This window comes from Ochotona princeps, chromosome 4 (genome assembly GCF_030435755.1).
Source record: "Ochotona princeps isolate mOchPri1 chromosome 4, mOchPri1.hap1, whole genome shotgun sequence".
Taxonomy (NCBI): Eukaryota; Metazoa; Chordata; class Mammalia; order Lagomorpha; family Ochotonidae; genus Ochotona; species Ochotona princeps.
Genome location: NC_080835.1, coordinates 5,750,043 through 5,764,963, shown reverse-complemented (window position 1 = coordinate 5,764,963; position 14,921 = coordinate 5,750,043).

Here is a 14,921-nt window from a genome sequence, read left to right as displayed (position 1 = left end):
TGAAAGTAACTAGATGAGAGAGATGCCCACTTCTGCCCATCTTCCAGGTTTGGGAGACAGGGAGTCACCCTGCACCTGCACAGACCTTGTCATTCTATGTGGCTTTTACAGCTTGGGCAGGACTCTGGAAGTGCTGCCCCTTTAAAAGGAAGTGGCTCGGCTCCCAGTGTAGAGTTCCTGCGCTGGTTTTTCTGGGAGGAGCTCCTGGAGGAATCTAGTCCCTCCTTGCCCAGGGACTGACTAGGCTGTCCCGGTGGCTTACTTTTGGACCGTGAACAGTGGGTGATGCATAGAGGTGGTGAACTTGACCTTTGCCTGCACAGGCATAAGCTGGGGTGGGCAGGGGTGAGTGACTACGCAGATGGACACTGAGCCTCTGGGGAGCCGGTGTGCGTGAGGGCAGGCAGGGTCAGATGGGGGACAGGAAGGGGAGTCGTGGTGGAACCTCCAGCTCTGCCGCTCCAGGTCGTGCTATCGTGACCGAAGCCTGTTGGCTGAGGTCTGTGAAGTGGGAGGGAAGATCATCCACCTGGGATTGCCAAAGTTTGCCCGGCTGAACCCCAAGCAAGCTGCCCGGCACATGGTCACCAGGGGCTGCCGGCAAAAATGTCAGGGACAGCGGGGTCAGGCATGCCTGGCAGGGGATGTGTTTGTGCTCGCCTGCCCCCAGTGCCCCAGCCCAAGCTGAGAGGCACAAGCTGTGGGCATTGCCTCCTCCATCATTGCCCCCTTTCTGGCTCCTGTTAACAACCACAGAAAGTGGGCAGAGATGTGCCACATGCCCCGTGCTGGTGGGAGTGCTCAGGTCATCAGATGCCCACAGTAGCCTGGACGGGCCCGGAGCTGTGCATGCGGAACTCCATATGGGTCTCTCATCACACAAATGGGAACCGGAGCCAAGCACCAGTCCCCGGGTGTGTGTCTGCAGGGAGCTGAGTGGGAAGTCAGAACTGGGTGCTGAACCCACAGAAGGTATCACTTCCCCTCCCTCCTGGACACCCCCTGACCTGTTCCTCGGAGCCCACTTCCTTAGGGACTTGGTCATTGTCTAAAGAATGCTTTCCTCTGAGCAACTCAGCTTGTGGGCTATCATCTTGGTGTTGCAAGTGGGCAAGTCCCTTGTGTCCCCCAACAAGTGGCCCAGGGCCTGGAGGCGGGGTCAGGAGACTTTGAAGGCCCAGACTTACTTCCCAGCCCCCAGGTAAGGACTGGGCACCTTGAGATGTGGAACTTTGTGACCTTGGAGCAGTGCGGGCATGCTGAGTTAACCCTTTGCTGTCCAGGGTCTATCACACACAGTCACACTGAGTTCACATTGTGGGAACAGTGCCAGCACCCCATGAGCCCTATCTGGTGCCACATCAGCCCTAGGTCACCCCCAGTGCTGCCCCCTGTCAGAGGTCCTCCTGCCTGGCTTGCACGGCTGATCCTTGAACAATCCTAGACCTTGGAGGTTGAATGCGTGTGTCTGACTGGCAAGATGTCCTGGGTGTCATCTCACGGAGCGCATGTCCCTGCTCAAATGCTGACCCCGAGACCTAACCGCAGCAAGGTCACGGCCACAGTTCTGAGGTTATCAAGTTACTTTGGTGGTGCCCATGAGATGAGGTTGGCGCACAGGCTAGAAGAGGCAGGGGCGAGCTGGGACGAGGTGTGGCCACGCTGCCACCCCAGAGGCCGCCACGTCCCCTCTGGGGTACCATGCCCAGTTGGTGACACCTCCGGTCCAGTAGCCCTGTTCCAACAGAGGAGGACACGGCATGGCAGTCGCATTTGTGAACAGTTCTCCATGTTCTTGGGTGTCCCCAAATACTTGGCCCAGGCAGCAGCTGGTCAGAAGACAGGTTTGTTTCTTTGTGATAATGGAGATATGGGGAAGGTCAAGTTCCCTGAGGAAGCTGTTGCATCCACTATAGAATGTTACATACACCAGTGACAGTCACAGCAAAGTTTTATTGCAATGAGAGGCAAGGTAACTGACCTAGTGGACGGACACCCTTTACCAGAGTCCAGCCTGGAGTAGTATACTCACAGGGTCTTTACAGGGGCGATTACAACAGTTTCAAAGGGGACAATTTACAATCGCTTGTAAGGTGAGGGAGGAAAGGCCCAATTCCCTGCCTATCTCAGCAGGCAGCCCCTGCCTGGCTCTTTGGTCCAGCAATTAAGGTAACCGGCCTCCAGCCTTGAAGCCACCTGTGAGATAACCAGACCCCGGCCTTGGTCTGTGGGATAACCGGGTTTGGGCCTTGATTGGGGATCGAGGCCCATTGGTGCTGAAGGTCGCGTAGGCAAGCTCACACCGTTTCTTAGCCAAGCAAGCGGAAGTCACAAAAGCAGAAAATGTTGCAGTTAGCAATGAGCCATGTTTATTCCATTTTGTTTCCAACCCTACAAAGCCACCTGCAGAGGCTTTTAAAAAATTACTAATTGCTTTTTAAAGATTTGTCTTATTTATTTGAAAGGCTTGAAAGTGGAGTGACAGAGAGGGACAGAAAGAGAGCTAGGGAGGAAAATCTTTTTTTTTATTATTTTTTTTAAAGATGTATTTATTTTATTACAAAGTCAGATATACAGAGAGGAGGAGAGACAGAGAGGAAGATCTTCCGTCCGATGATTCACTCCCCAAGTGAGCCGCAACGGGCCAGTGCGCGCTGATCCAATGCCGGGAACCAGGAACCTCTTCCGGGTCTCCCACGCGGGTGCAGGGTCCCAATGCATTGGGCCGTCCTCGATTGCTTCCCCAGGCCACAAGCAGGGAGCTGGATGGGAAGTGGTGCCGGGATTAGAACCGGCGTCCATATGGGATCCCGGTGCGTTCAAGGCGAGGACTTTAGATGCTAGGCCACGCTGCTGGGCCCTAGGGAGGAAAATCTTGCAGCTGCTGGCCAAACGGCTGGGGCTGGCTGGGCCAGGTCAAAGCTGGAAGCCAGGAACTTCATCTGAGTCGTCCATGTGGGAGACCCGGATGGAGTTGCAGCCTCCTGTTTGCTGCCTGCCTGCCTGTGCCCTGGCCATTGTGGGCATCTGTGGAGTGACCAGGTGGACGAAAGACCTCTGTTTCTGTCGCTGTGTCACTTTGACTTGGCCACTCTGTGCACAGCTAGTGCAGGAGCTTCCTGGATGCCAGGCAGGTGCAGGTGGGATTCTGGGAGGGGAGAGGAGAGCTCTTGTCCCTGGGAGGCGGCGCCCGGCCCACGTCAGTCTCTATATAGGCCAGGGCTCCGTGGGGACCAAGTGGGCACACGGGAGACAGCAACAAGATAACAGGCAGGATTCATGTCAGGAGCCTACCCCTGGGCCATGGCATGAATCCAGCCCTACGGGAGGGCACCCCCATAAACCCTAGTCGCCCCGACAAGCCGCACTGGGGATTTGACCCCCAATGCCAGGATTTGGGGTGCCAAGGGTGCTTACCCTCCCGAGGTCTGCTGTGAGGCCACCTCCTCTGGCATGCTCTCCTTCCGGGGTGGCTGAGAGTGCCCTCCCTGATCTTGGTGTGGGGTGTCAGTACCCGTATCCCCTCCCCCCAGTTCTCTGGCCCATGCCCTACAGTTGCCAGTGATTTTACTTCTCCTTTCACATCCATTTCTGCTTCCTGTCCTCGGGGTTCTGAGAAACCACCTTCAGGCCTGTCGCGAACCCTCCCGGGCTGCTTCTGAGAGCTCCCAGGGGCTACCCAGTGGCCACCCAGCCCTGTCTGGCCATGCTGATGGCTTGGGGAGGGGAAGTCGCGAGTGATTCTGGAGAGAGACAGGCTCTTTAGCTTGGCTCACACATCCAGAAAAGTTCAGGACACAGAGCCTGGCCCTGGTTCAAGTCCCAGCTGCTCCACTTCTGGTCCAACTCCTTGCTAGTGATCCTGGGAAAGCACATGGGAGACCCAGATAGAGTACCCGGCCACTGGCTCAGCATTGGCTGCTGCAGCCATCTAGGGAGTGAGCCAGTAGGCAGAAGATCTCCGCCCTGTCTCTGCCTGTCCGGTATTCTCCCTTTCAATGAACAAACAAATCTTCAAAAAAAAAAAAAAAAAAAAAGGTATTGACATTGTGATGCGTGGTAAATCTGCCGCTCTTGATGCTGGCATTTCGTATGGGACTAGTTCATGCCTTGGGTGCCCCACGTCTGATCCAGCTCCCTGCCAGTGGCCTGGTGAAATGAAAGACCCAAAGGAAGCTTCTGCCTTCCACCTCGTTAGGCCGCAGCGCTTGATGGCCCCTCATGAGTACGGCTGTGGATGGAAGACCTCTTTCCCTTGTTAGTTTTTTCAAATAAATAAAAATTTTTTTTAAGGGGACGGTTCAGACAGCTGTCAGGAGCTGAAATGTGTGGGGGTTCCTGGTGGGGGTTGCTATGGGGGTTCCATGCGTCCTTGTGGGCAGCCCTGTGGTTTTCTGGTCAGTAACTCAGGTTGCGAGCCTGAGGAGCTGGTCATGGGAACCCCACTTGCTTGTCACTGGACAGGGAACCCCTCGGCCGAGGTCTCCAGGATTCTGCTGCTGGAATGTCATGACAGCAGAGTGGACAAGGGGAGGGAAATGGCTTCCTTTTCTGACATGAGTCAAGCCATGGCTGCCCTGGGTGAGGCAGTGTGGTACAATGGTTAAGGCTAGGCTGGGACCCGAGTCTTTGGGATGCATGAGAAGGGGCAGCCCATTCCCAGGAGGCTCCCCAACACCAAGGGGGTGTGTGCCGGAGTCCAGCTCCAGCCTGGGTTTCGGAACTCGGGCAGGGTGCGTGGATGAGGCGCAGAAAGAAAGAGACGGACCACTAGGATTCCATGATGATAGTGGACACGGCAATAAAGCCGTCCGCTTTATTTATACAGAATCAGTTAAACTCTGGCTCAGACTTTCCACATCATGGTCAAGTGGGTGTTTCTAAGGACAACCATGCCATCTGCTTTATCCAAAAACAATAGAAATTCCTGCTACCATTCTTACCCTACAACCTAATCTTGTATCACAAAGAAAAGGAGAACCTAAAGATTAAGGAAAGGATGAAACCCTAAATACAGGTCCCTTGATTAGCATAAGGTCAATGGAGACAACCAAGACAGTAGGAATAATAGAAGGCCCTTTTGTAAGACATTATTATTGACATTAACCTCCAAGCTCACATTGTGTAAAAAGCCAGTCTCACAATAGCAAAAATGCCTGGACAGATTAGAATTCTTCCGCTGAGCCGGCATAGTAGGCGCGGCGAATGTCCAAGCGAAAAGCACCGACACCCGGAGACCATGGTGGTGGTAGAAGTGCTGGGAGCCGTCTGCTCCAAAGCCTCTTTGTTACATATTATCTCCTCTTCCCCCCAAGTCCATTAACAGGACAATAGGACGTCAATGAGTCTGCAACGGCCAGGTGCTACTGCCTTAGGCCTGATTCCTGAGTGCTCAGCTAAAGCAAGGTAAATCAGCTCCTCAGGAGTCCCTGTGCTCCCAGTTGGCCTCTGATTTCTGCTTACTGCCCCTGGGCTCACCAGCTCCCCACCTGGGAGTTTGCCCTGCCCTCTCCTCTTCCCCACCAACATCAACATCAGTGCTGGATGCTAATGTCCCCTTCCTACCTCCATGGTGCCCACTGCAATCCCTCTTACATGCTTATGGCTTTGGACAGAGGAGAAGCTTCGCTGAGCCTCCATGCTCCAGTCTATGCAATGGGCACATTCACACTGTCTTATGGTGTAGTAGGGAGGTGGCCTGGCCTGACCCTGGTGTCCAGCCCTCTCCTGTACTCCTTGACTCTGCCCGGCTCTCTGTTCCATCTGCTGTGGCCAGGCCCTTCCCACCCTGATGCGGGACCAGCAGGCTGTCCTGGCAGGTCAAGTTCCTAGGCTCCTGACGTCATCAGGTCCCCAGAGACGTTCTTCTCTGCTCTCTGAGGGAACTTTCCAAGGCCCAGACCCACAAGGGAACCAGGCAGCAGTGCTGCTTGTTTCTTGGAAGCTGCGGACTAGCCAGGCTGAGCAACAGGACGTGGTCTGTTCCTCAAAGTTTTGTGTGTTACATGCGTGGTTCCCGGGGTGACACAGGACTGGGAGGTGGCATGGAGCCTTTAAGAGGCGGAGCCCAGGGAGGGGGCGGTTACTTGGGGGTGTGCTGTCAGAGGAGATTGACAGGGTCAGGGAAAGTCACAGTGAGCATCACCTGCCGTCCCTCCTGGGGCGGGCCCTGTGGGATTGGCACGGAGTAGAAATGGGAGAGATGGCTTGTAGTTTATCCACCACAGGTTTTAAGGTGTAGAGGCCTAAAGCACTAGTGAATATTTATCAGTGGGTTCCTCAGGGGTGTGGACCCCAGGAGCTGCTCGCTTCCCTCGATGGTGCACAGGGGAGGCGGGCTCTACCGCTTGTGCAGGAGGCCTTGGCTTCTCACCTTCTTCAGGCTCTATGACAACGTCCTGTGGGTGACCCGGAGCTTTCCCAGGCCAATGGGGAGGAGAGGACCTGGGTGATGAGGGGTGGGGTGAGGTTGGGAGTGGTTCTGCAGGTGCACCCAACCACACTCCGGGGAACACACAGTCTGCTTTGGCCTCAGCAGGTCGCGTTCCTCCCATGCGTGCACACTCAGCCCTCCTTCCCAGTGTACACTCGGCCCTCCTCCAGTCTCACCTTCTCCACGTGGTTTCTTTGTGGAAAGCAGGTGCTGGGAAGATAGGTTCCAGCCGTGAAATGTCTCTCTCCACAGGGAGGTGTGGGAGCCAGGCACAGGCCAAGCTGAACCCAGGTCCTCCTCCCTGCCAAGGAGCCCCAAGTCCACCCCACCTCTTCGTCCCTAAGTCGCTTGGCCGTCCTTGGCTGCAGATCGCTCCTGTCTTTAAACTCCTTCCCTCTGGCTTTCCAGATCACGTGACTGCCACGGAGCCTGACTGCTGGCAGCCTCCTGCTTGGGGGCTGGTGAGGGTTCAGTGCCAGGATGCCAGGCCCCAGGAAGCTGGGCATGCCTGGGATCTGTCCTCCGTGGGCTCCTGACCAGTAACGGGCAGCCCCACTGTCAGTGTCCATGATCCGAGGGGCATAGGATAGCTCCCAGAGGCCAAGAGTGGCCTAGCCAAAATAAGGCGAATCTGTGTAACAGGATTGCCCCGGCACCTTTTCACTGTCCCCTGCCCCTGGTCCCCGCCGTCCCAGCCTCAGGGAAGTTTGCTGTTTCCAAGCCGGCCCTGGCCAGTCTGGGTGGGCTTCGTTTCCTTCTGGGTGGGAGGTCCGATGTCCATGTGTGTCCCTAGCAGGTGGGTGTGGCCGGGGTACTCCCCTGATGTCACCCAGCTGAAGATAGCCAGTTATTTTGGATCCATCGGGGTCGCATGCTGTGACCACGCCATGGTTCTAGAGTGTGTGAGCTTGCCTCAGCTGACTGCGGACAATTGTCTGTGTACCTCGTTGTCAAGCTTTGTCTCTGGGATTGTCACTGTGACGTCACTGCCAGCAGCTCTGGCATCCCACATGGGCACCTGCTCAAGTCCCGGATGCTCCTCTTCCCATCCAACTCCCTGTGTGTGGCCTGGGAAAGCAGTGGAGGACGGCCCAAAGCCTTGGGACCCTGCACCTGTGTGGGAGACCCAGAGGAAGCTCTTGGCTCTTAGTTGCAAAGGCTGGTTGTTGTGCTCATTTGAGAATGAACTAGAGATGAAACATCCTTCTCTGTTTCTTCCTCACTTTCTCCCTAACTCTTTCAAATAAGTACATTTTTTTTAAGTAAAGTTCCATCTCCCGTGAGCCCCAGCGGGACCCCAGATGTAGATGCCACCTGCCACGTATCTGAACCTACCTGGATGATGGGCCAGGCTGGCTGAGGCTGGGTACGGGGCTCCTGGCTCCCAGCCCACGCAGCCTCATCGCTGACTCACGGCTCAGCCAGCCCTGCTGAAGGTCTATGGCAGCATGGCCGACTCCAAGCAGCCCAGCCCTGGGCGTCTCTGAACCTTGTTCTGTAGTCATGGCCTTGGCATCACCAGGGTTTGCAAACACAGAGCGGCTCTCACTCCAGGGTGGGAAGGGATGTCAGCGGGGCACTGGTCAGCTCTGGAGCTGGAAGTGGGGCTGGTGGGGCCCAGGTGTTGTCCCTCTCATCTCCCCTGTGCTGACTGCCCATGCCACATGTTTGGTCTTCCTCCTGTGTCTGCTTCAGGCCTTCTCCAACATGGTGGGTGATCCATAGGACCCACCTGATAAGGATGTGGCCCACCCAGAAGGGACAGAACCTAAGGTGACTCAAGTGTTTTGAGAAGTGACACCTGCCCCTTGTGTCAAGGCTGGGAGAGGCAGAGGTGGGAGCCACAACCTGGACACAGGTCACCTCTCCATAGTTCTGTTAAAAAAGAAAAAATTCTGGACCCAGCATGGTAGCCTACTGGCTAACGTCCATGCTTTGAATGCACCAGGATCCCATAGGCATCAATTCTAATTCCAGCAGCCCTGCATCCCATCCAGATCCCTGCTTGTGGCCTGGGAAAGCAGTCGAGGGCAGCCCAGAGCCTTGGGATCCTGCACCCGCATGGGAGACCCGGGGGAATTTGATGGCTTCTGGCTTCGGACTGCAAAGGCCGGTGCTGCGCCAATCCAAAGCCAGGAGGCAGGAGCCAGGAGACACCTCTGGGTCTCCCATGCAGGTGTAGGGTCCCAAGGCTTTGGGCTGTCCTTGACTGCTTTCCCAGGCCACAAGCAGGATGCTGGATGGGAAGTGGGGCCACCGGGATATGAACTGGTGTCCATATGGGATCTTGGCATTTGTAAGGTGAGGACTTTGTCCATTAGGCTACCGCAGTGGGCCCTTCATTCCTTTCCATGGCTGACTGATGCTCTATTGTGTAGGTGACCTGCAGTAGAGTGCCAGGGGCATGGCCCCCTGTGATTCCTGAGGCCCAGTCCTAGGCAGCCCTTGAATGCCCGTTTTGGGTTTTGGAGCTAAACCCGGGGGCTTGGGTGAAAGCCATTGGCCACTGAAGGGATGTGACTGTATTCAGGTGGCCGTGTTGTGCAGAAGCCTGAGCCAGTTGCTGAGTGACAGGCCCCAGGAAGCGGGGTGTTATCAGGTCCCCCGCTCCCGTATCAGCGAGGCCTCAGACAGGAGACTGGTAAAGCTGTTGGAGGGGTCTTTCTACCAGGCATCTCTAGCTTTGCAGATGAGTGGCCAGGAAGCTGCAGGGAGCAGTCCCGCCCCTTCTCTCTGCCCACCCTCTCCCTGTTAGAGGGCAGACCTGGCTTTCTTGGATTGTGGCCCCAGTCAATACTGTAGACAGACAAGAAGACTCCCAGGAGGGTGACTGGGGATGCGGTTGCCTAGGAAACAGCCGAGTAGCCTCCAGGCCCTGTGTGGACATGGCTCTCGTCCTGCCAAGCTGCCCCGGACGCTTGTCCTGGGGGAGGCCATGGGCTGGGCAAGTCTGAGCGGTGGTTGTCCCTTCTCCTGGGCCCAGCAACTTCCCTGGTGGCCCTCACTCCTTCCTCTCAAAGATCCCTTGCCCCGAATCTCAGACACTGGGAGCGCCAGGCTCTGAGTTGGGGACTGCACACCAAGCTGTCATCCTGGTATGTTGGCTGTAGGTTGGAGGTCCCTCCCCACCCTCCCAACTTTCTGTCACCAGTAGATGGTGACACTGCTAGGATCACGTGATGCCTGCTTGGCCCTGGTGACAGGGGATGGGCTTCTCTCTCTTTTTTTTTTTTTTTTTTGTAAGATTTATTTCATTTATCTGAAAGGCAAATTTACAGAGATGGGGGACAGAAAGAAGCAGAGATTGTCCTTCTGCTGGTTCACTCTCCAGATGGACACAATGACTGCAGCTGGACTGGTCCAAATCCAGGAGCCAGGAGCTTCCTCAGCGTCTCCCACGTGGGCCCAGGGGCTCAAGCAGTTCGGCCATCCTCAGATACTTTCCCAGGCGCATTAGCAGGGAACTGACGGCTGCGTCCTTAAATTATGCTGGAACTGCAGGTGCCGGCTTCACTCACTAGAGGGCGCGTTGGGTTCCCGTTCTCTGGCACACACCTGCCGCCTTCTGCCGTGTGTGGTGACAAAGCAGGCAGCCCCAAGTCCAGGTCTTCCAAACCGTTGGAACCAGGAGCCGGACCTACTGCCCAAGAAACGCATTTGGATTATGGCAGAAAAGGGACTAGCGCAACGCAGCCAGAGGGGGCCTGAGTCTGCCTGGAGCAGGTGGCTGTTTGGGAACCCAGGGCAGCTCTGTCACTATGTCATCCACCTGAGCCTGCATCTGGCCGGTTGAGTCCAACCATTTCACATCCAAGGCATCCCCTGGGTGCCAGTGGAGCATGTGGGACTGGTCCATGCCCTCGGGTGGGCTTCCAGGCCCATGCCCATCCCTGCTCCTACAGGGTCCTGGCCCTGCCCCCAGCTCAGGGACTACCCTGTGTGTTCACTCTGTAGTTCCCCTCACCATGCATTGGTCTCCCCAGAGCTCCTGTGGGGTCAGGGGTCAGTCTTTTCAGCGGGTTGGGATCCCGGGCTATCACTCCCTGGAGACCCCCATCGTGCCCTGGGTCCTCCAGGGCGCCTGGCCCAACCCTTATGCTCAAGTTTTTGGCCAAGAGCCCATGGGAGGCTCCAGTAGCACCTCCTGCATTGTCTGTGCAGAAAATCTGCTCCCTCTGCTGCCCGTGGCGCTCCCTGCTGAGTTAGCTGGCACCGTGCTGCGGGGTGAAAATGAGCGAGGGTGGTGAAGCTCACGTGTGGCTCACAAACTTCTCCAGGAAAAGGAAACGTGTATGTCTGTCAGAACACATGTCAGCTGCATGTGCCATACATGTGTGCAAATGTGTGTATCAGAGTGCACACATGGGTGTCCAGTTCACACGTGGACATGTCAGTACGTTGTACCATGTGCATCGCCACATATACACACATGTATGTGTCAGACTGCATGTGTATGTGCATGGATCAGAGCATTATCTCCGCATGAATCTAACTCACTGAGCCGCTTGTGGAGCTCGGCCTCCCTGGCAGCCCCAAGCAGCTGTGGGCATCCTTGGCATGAGCATCCGCTGCTCTGGGGCAGGAACCCCAAGAGCTGGCACACCTATCTCAGTGGCAGGTCCAGGCCCACCTCTTATGTTCCTGTGCTCCTGCTGCAGCGCCTTGGGGCCGCCCTCTTCCTCTCGGGCCCCGCCTGTCCCCAGGGACGGGGTCTCCCCAATCCCACAGCGCACTCGCTGCTGTTGCCTGTCTCCAGGAAACTCGAGCCACTGTGACATCCATTTTGTAGAGGCAGGAGACCTTCTCTGATGGCAAAGGCAGAGCCCAGGGTGTCGGCGGGGCGGGGGGGGGGACCAACACACAAAAACGGGAGGGCCACCATCCGTCCAGAGATAGAAGGGGGCTCCCTGGGAGGATGAACATCGAGTCGCCTGTTCTCCGGCCCCACCCCAGTGTGCCTGAGTCAGCAGGGTTGGGACATCGGACAACGTGCATTTGGGGATCAGTGCTGTGGCATTAAGCATGTGGCATGGCATGCGCCCATGTGGGCACTGGTTTGAGTCCTGGCTGCTCCACTTCTGATCCAGCTCCCTGCTGATGCGCCTGGGAGAGCAGCAGAGGACGGCCCATGATCATCCTGGGAGAGCAGCAGAGGACGGCCCATGATCATCCTGGGAGAGCGGCAGAGGACAGCTCCATGACCATGGGGCCCCATGGCTGACACCAGCACCACGGGAACTCCAGGGTCCTTGGTTGCCACCCGCCCAAGGCCAGGCACATCTTCCTCCAGAGTTAGCTCATTCAAGAGTTCCCCCTGAGGGGCCAGGCTTGATAGCCTAGTGGCTCAATTCTTTCCTTGCAGCAACCGGGATCTCATATGAGTGCTGGTTTGTGTCCCACCTGCTCCACTTCCCATCCAGCTCCCTGCCTGTGGCCTGGGAAAGCAGTCGAGGACGGCCCAAAGCCTTGGGACCTGCACCCATGTGGGAGACCCGAAGAGGCTTCTGGCTCCTGGCTTCTGATTGGTTTAGCTCCAGCCGTTGTGACTGCTTGGGGACTGAACCAGATGATGGAAGATCTTTCCTTCAGTCTCTGCTTCTCTCTCTGTAAATCTGACCTTCCAATAATAATAATAAAAAAAAAATCTTAAAAAAAAAAAAAGAGTTTCCTCTGAGGGCAAAATTGTCCCCAGTGAGCTCCCCTTCTATTCTTGGTTCTGCTTTTATGTAGATTTTCACAGACAGCTCTCTGACTGCTGCACACAATGCTCTGCCACACATACGCACATCCCGTAACACATGTACTGACACACGCATGTTGACAAACACACACGTGTACTGACACACGCTGACAGACACACGTGCACACATGCATGACACCTGCACTGTGATACGCATGTGCCCTTGACACACATCTATGCATGCACTCTGACACACTCAAATTATAATGCACAGGGACACAGTACCCTGACACACACGTCCACACATGTGTGCAACACAGCACACACATCACACACACATGTTAGGCGGTGAGCTCCACGGGCAGCAAAGGGAGCAGGCTTTCCTCACAGGCTGTGTGGGCAGTGCCGCTGGGCCGGCCATGGGCTCTGGGCAAGGCAGGGGTGGTGGGCACCTTCCAGCTCTGCAGGCACAGGGACGTGTGACGGGGCCAGGCTGTCTGGCTTCCCCACATCCCCGGCTGAGCTGGCAGTATGTGCAGCCATCCAAAGGACGGTCGTGGGCGCACTGGGCTCCGTGAGCTCTGTGGGCAACAGAGAGGAACAGGAACTTGAAGCAGGTGCAGACCAGGGTGAGGGTCCCAGGCTGCCCCTCCACCTGGGAACTCCTGGGCTGGGATGGCACCAGGGCCCAGGGTTCCTGGTCTTGCTGCACTGGCAGCCAAGGTGAGCCCAGAAGGGCTGCTGGGGGCTTGTCTGAGATGCTGCCTTCTCCTGCTCCTCTTCTCCACGTGGTCCTCCTCTCTGCTAGTCTCAAGGATTCCTCCTGAACTAAGAAGCAGTGTTGCCCGCAGCACCCTGCCGGGGGCCCACTCTTGGGCTGCCAGCCAGCATGGGCGGTGTTGCTGCAGGAGGCAGTGGGGAGGTGGCTGGGCCAGAAATTGAGAACCACCTTCTTCTTCTTCTTTTTTTTTTTTTTTGCTTGTTTTTGTTTAAAGGGCAGATATGCAAAGAGAAGAGAGACAGAGACAGATCTACCCACAGGGTCATTCCTTCAGTCACCACAATGGCTAGAGCTGAGTCGATCGGAAGCCAGGAGCTTCTTCTGGCTCTCCCATGGGTGTAGGGGCCCAAGGCTTTGGGCCGTCCTCTACTGCTTTCCAGGCCACCACCCGTTCCGCCCCCACTGACAGCGATGTAGAGCCTGGCTGTGCCTGGTGGACGTCCAGGGAACACCACCGGGGCTCACCACCACACACAGGCAACCGCTGAAGCCGGCGCCTAGGGGTGGGGGGCTTTGTCTGGTGTGCCCTCCCTGCCGGCCCTTTCCCCGAGGGTGTCCTCCATGCTATATCTGGGCAGGGGCGGGCTGGCAGAGGCCCACGCAGCCAGGGCAGTGGCTCCTGGCACCTGTGTTCTTGTCAGAACAGGAAAGCAGCATGGATGTTGCCGGGTGGGCCTGTCCCTCCTCCTCCTACCTGGGGCACCTGCACTGCTTCCACTGTATCTATTGGCCTTCGGATGAGCCCAGGTCTTTGCCAGACCAGTTCTTGGAGCTGACAATGCAGAATGAGGAGGACCGGAAGGGTGGGGGAGGGGGCAAGCCGGAGCCGTGATTTCTCGGTAATTGGCGGCTCTGTTCTTTTCCCGGAACCGTTCATTGAGGAGCATCAGATGAGTCCTGGAACAGTCTAGCCCTGTTGGACCGGACAGCGTGTGTCCTTTTGTGTCCCCTGTGGAGGGCCCAGCTGCCTGTGGGCTAGGCTGACTGGTCCACGGGAGCGGTTTGGATTTTGGCAGGTTCTTCTGGAATTTTCCCACAGCAGCCTGCCCAGGTACTGTGGGAACCAGGCGGAAACCGAAGTGCTTTTCTTTGTGTGTTTTTTCTCCCTCCTGGGAAATGGCCCAACCCTGTACAGGAGCTGTCTGCTTTCTTTGTTACTAAGTGGAGCGAAGCGGAAGGCAGTGACCTGGGGGCGGGGAGAAGGAGGCAAAGCATCAATTTTACGAACAGAGACTCCATTTGCTGTGTTCTGGCTGAGGGTGCACGGCTCGGGCACAGCCAGGAACCCGCCCTTCGCAGGCCACCCCTGGCTGTGGCTGGTCTCCCCTAAGGCCCGTGGTACATGTGTCAGAGGTCACGCTGGTCCCTGCTGGGGTGGTGGTGTTGGACACCCACCCCCCAGGAGTTGCTGGCTCAGCCCCAGGGGGATGACGTTGGGGTGAGAGCAGCTTTTGGTGCTGGGCAGCTTAGCCCCCGACCTCTTTCTCCTCCCTGCGGCCCAGTGGGCAAGCTGGGCCCTGACTTTCTCCAGCAAGGGCCAAGGCACATATGGGTGAGTGGCACATCACAAATGAGTTTGGGGACCAGTACTGTGGCGCAGTAACGCCACCACTCACATCTCCCATGTCCGCGTCGGAGCCCCAGTCAGTGCCGGCTGCTCGGGGACTAAGCCAGGGGATGGAGGTCTCTCCTCCTTCATGTGTCTGTCTCTCCCCTTCCTGTTGTCACTTTCTGAAATAAGTGAATAAATATATAAAACCCCGTTTTTAGAAAAAGATAAGCTTGTTTTGCTTCAAAAAGAGTAAAATTCATACAGCATGCCTTCGGCATTTGCATGCTCCAGGAACTTTCTGAAGGACCCCCAGGTTTGTTGGTTTGTTCTGTAAGATACTATTTTTTTTCTCTTTTTTTTAATTCATTCATTACATTGTATTATGTGACACAATTACATAGATACTTGGGTTCTCCCACCCCTCCCCAAACCCTCCCACCATGGTGGATTCCTCCACCTTGTTGCATAACCACAG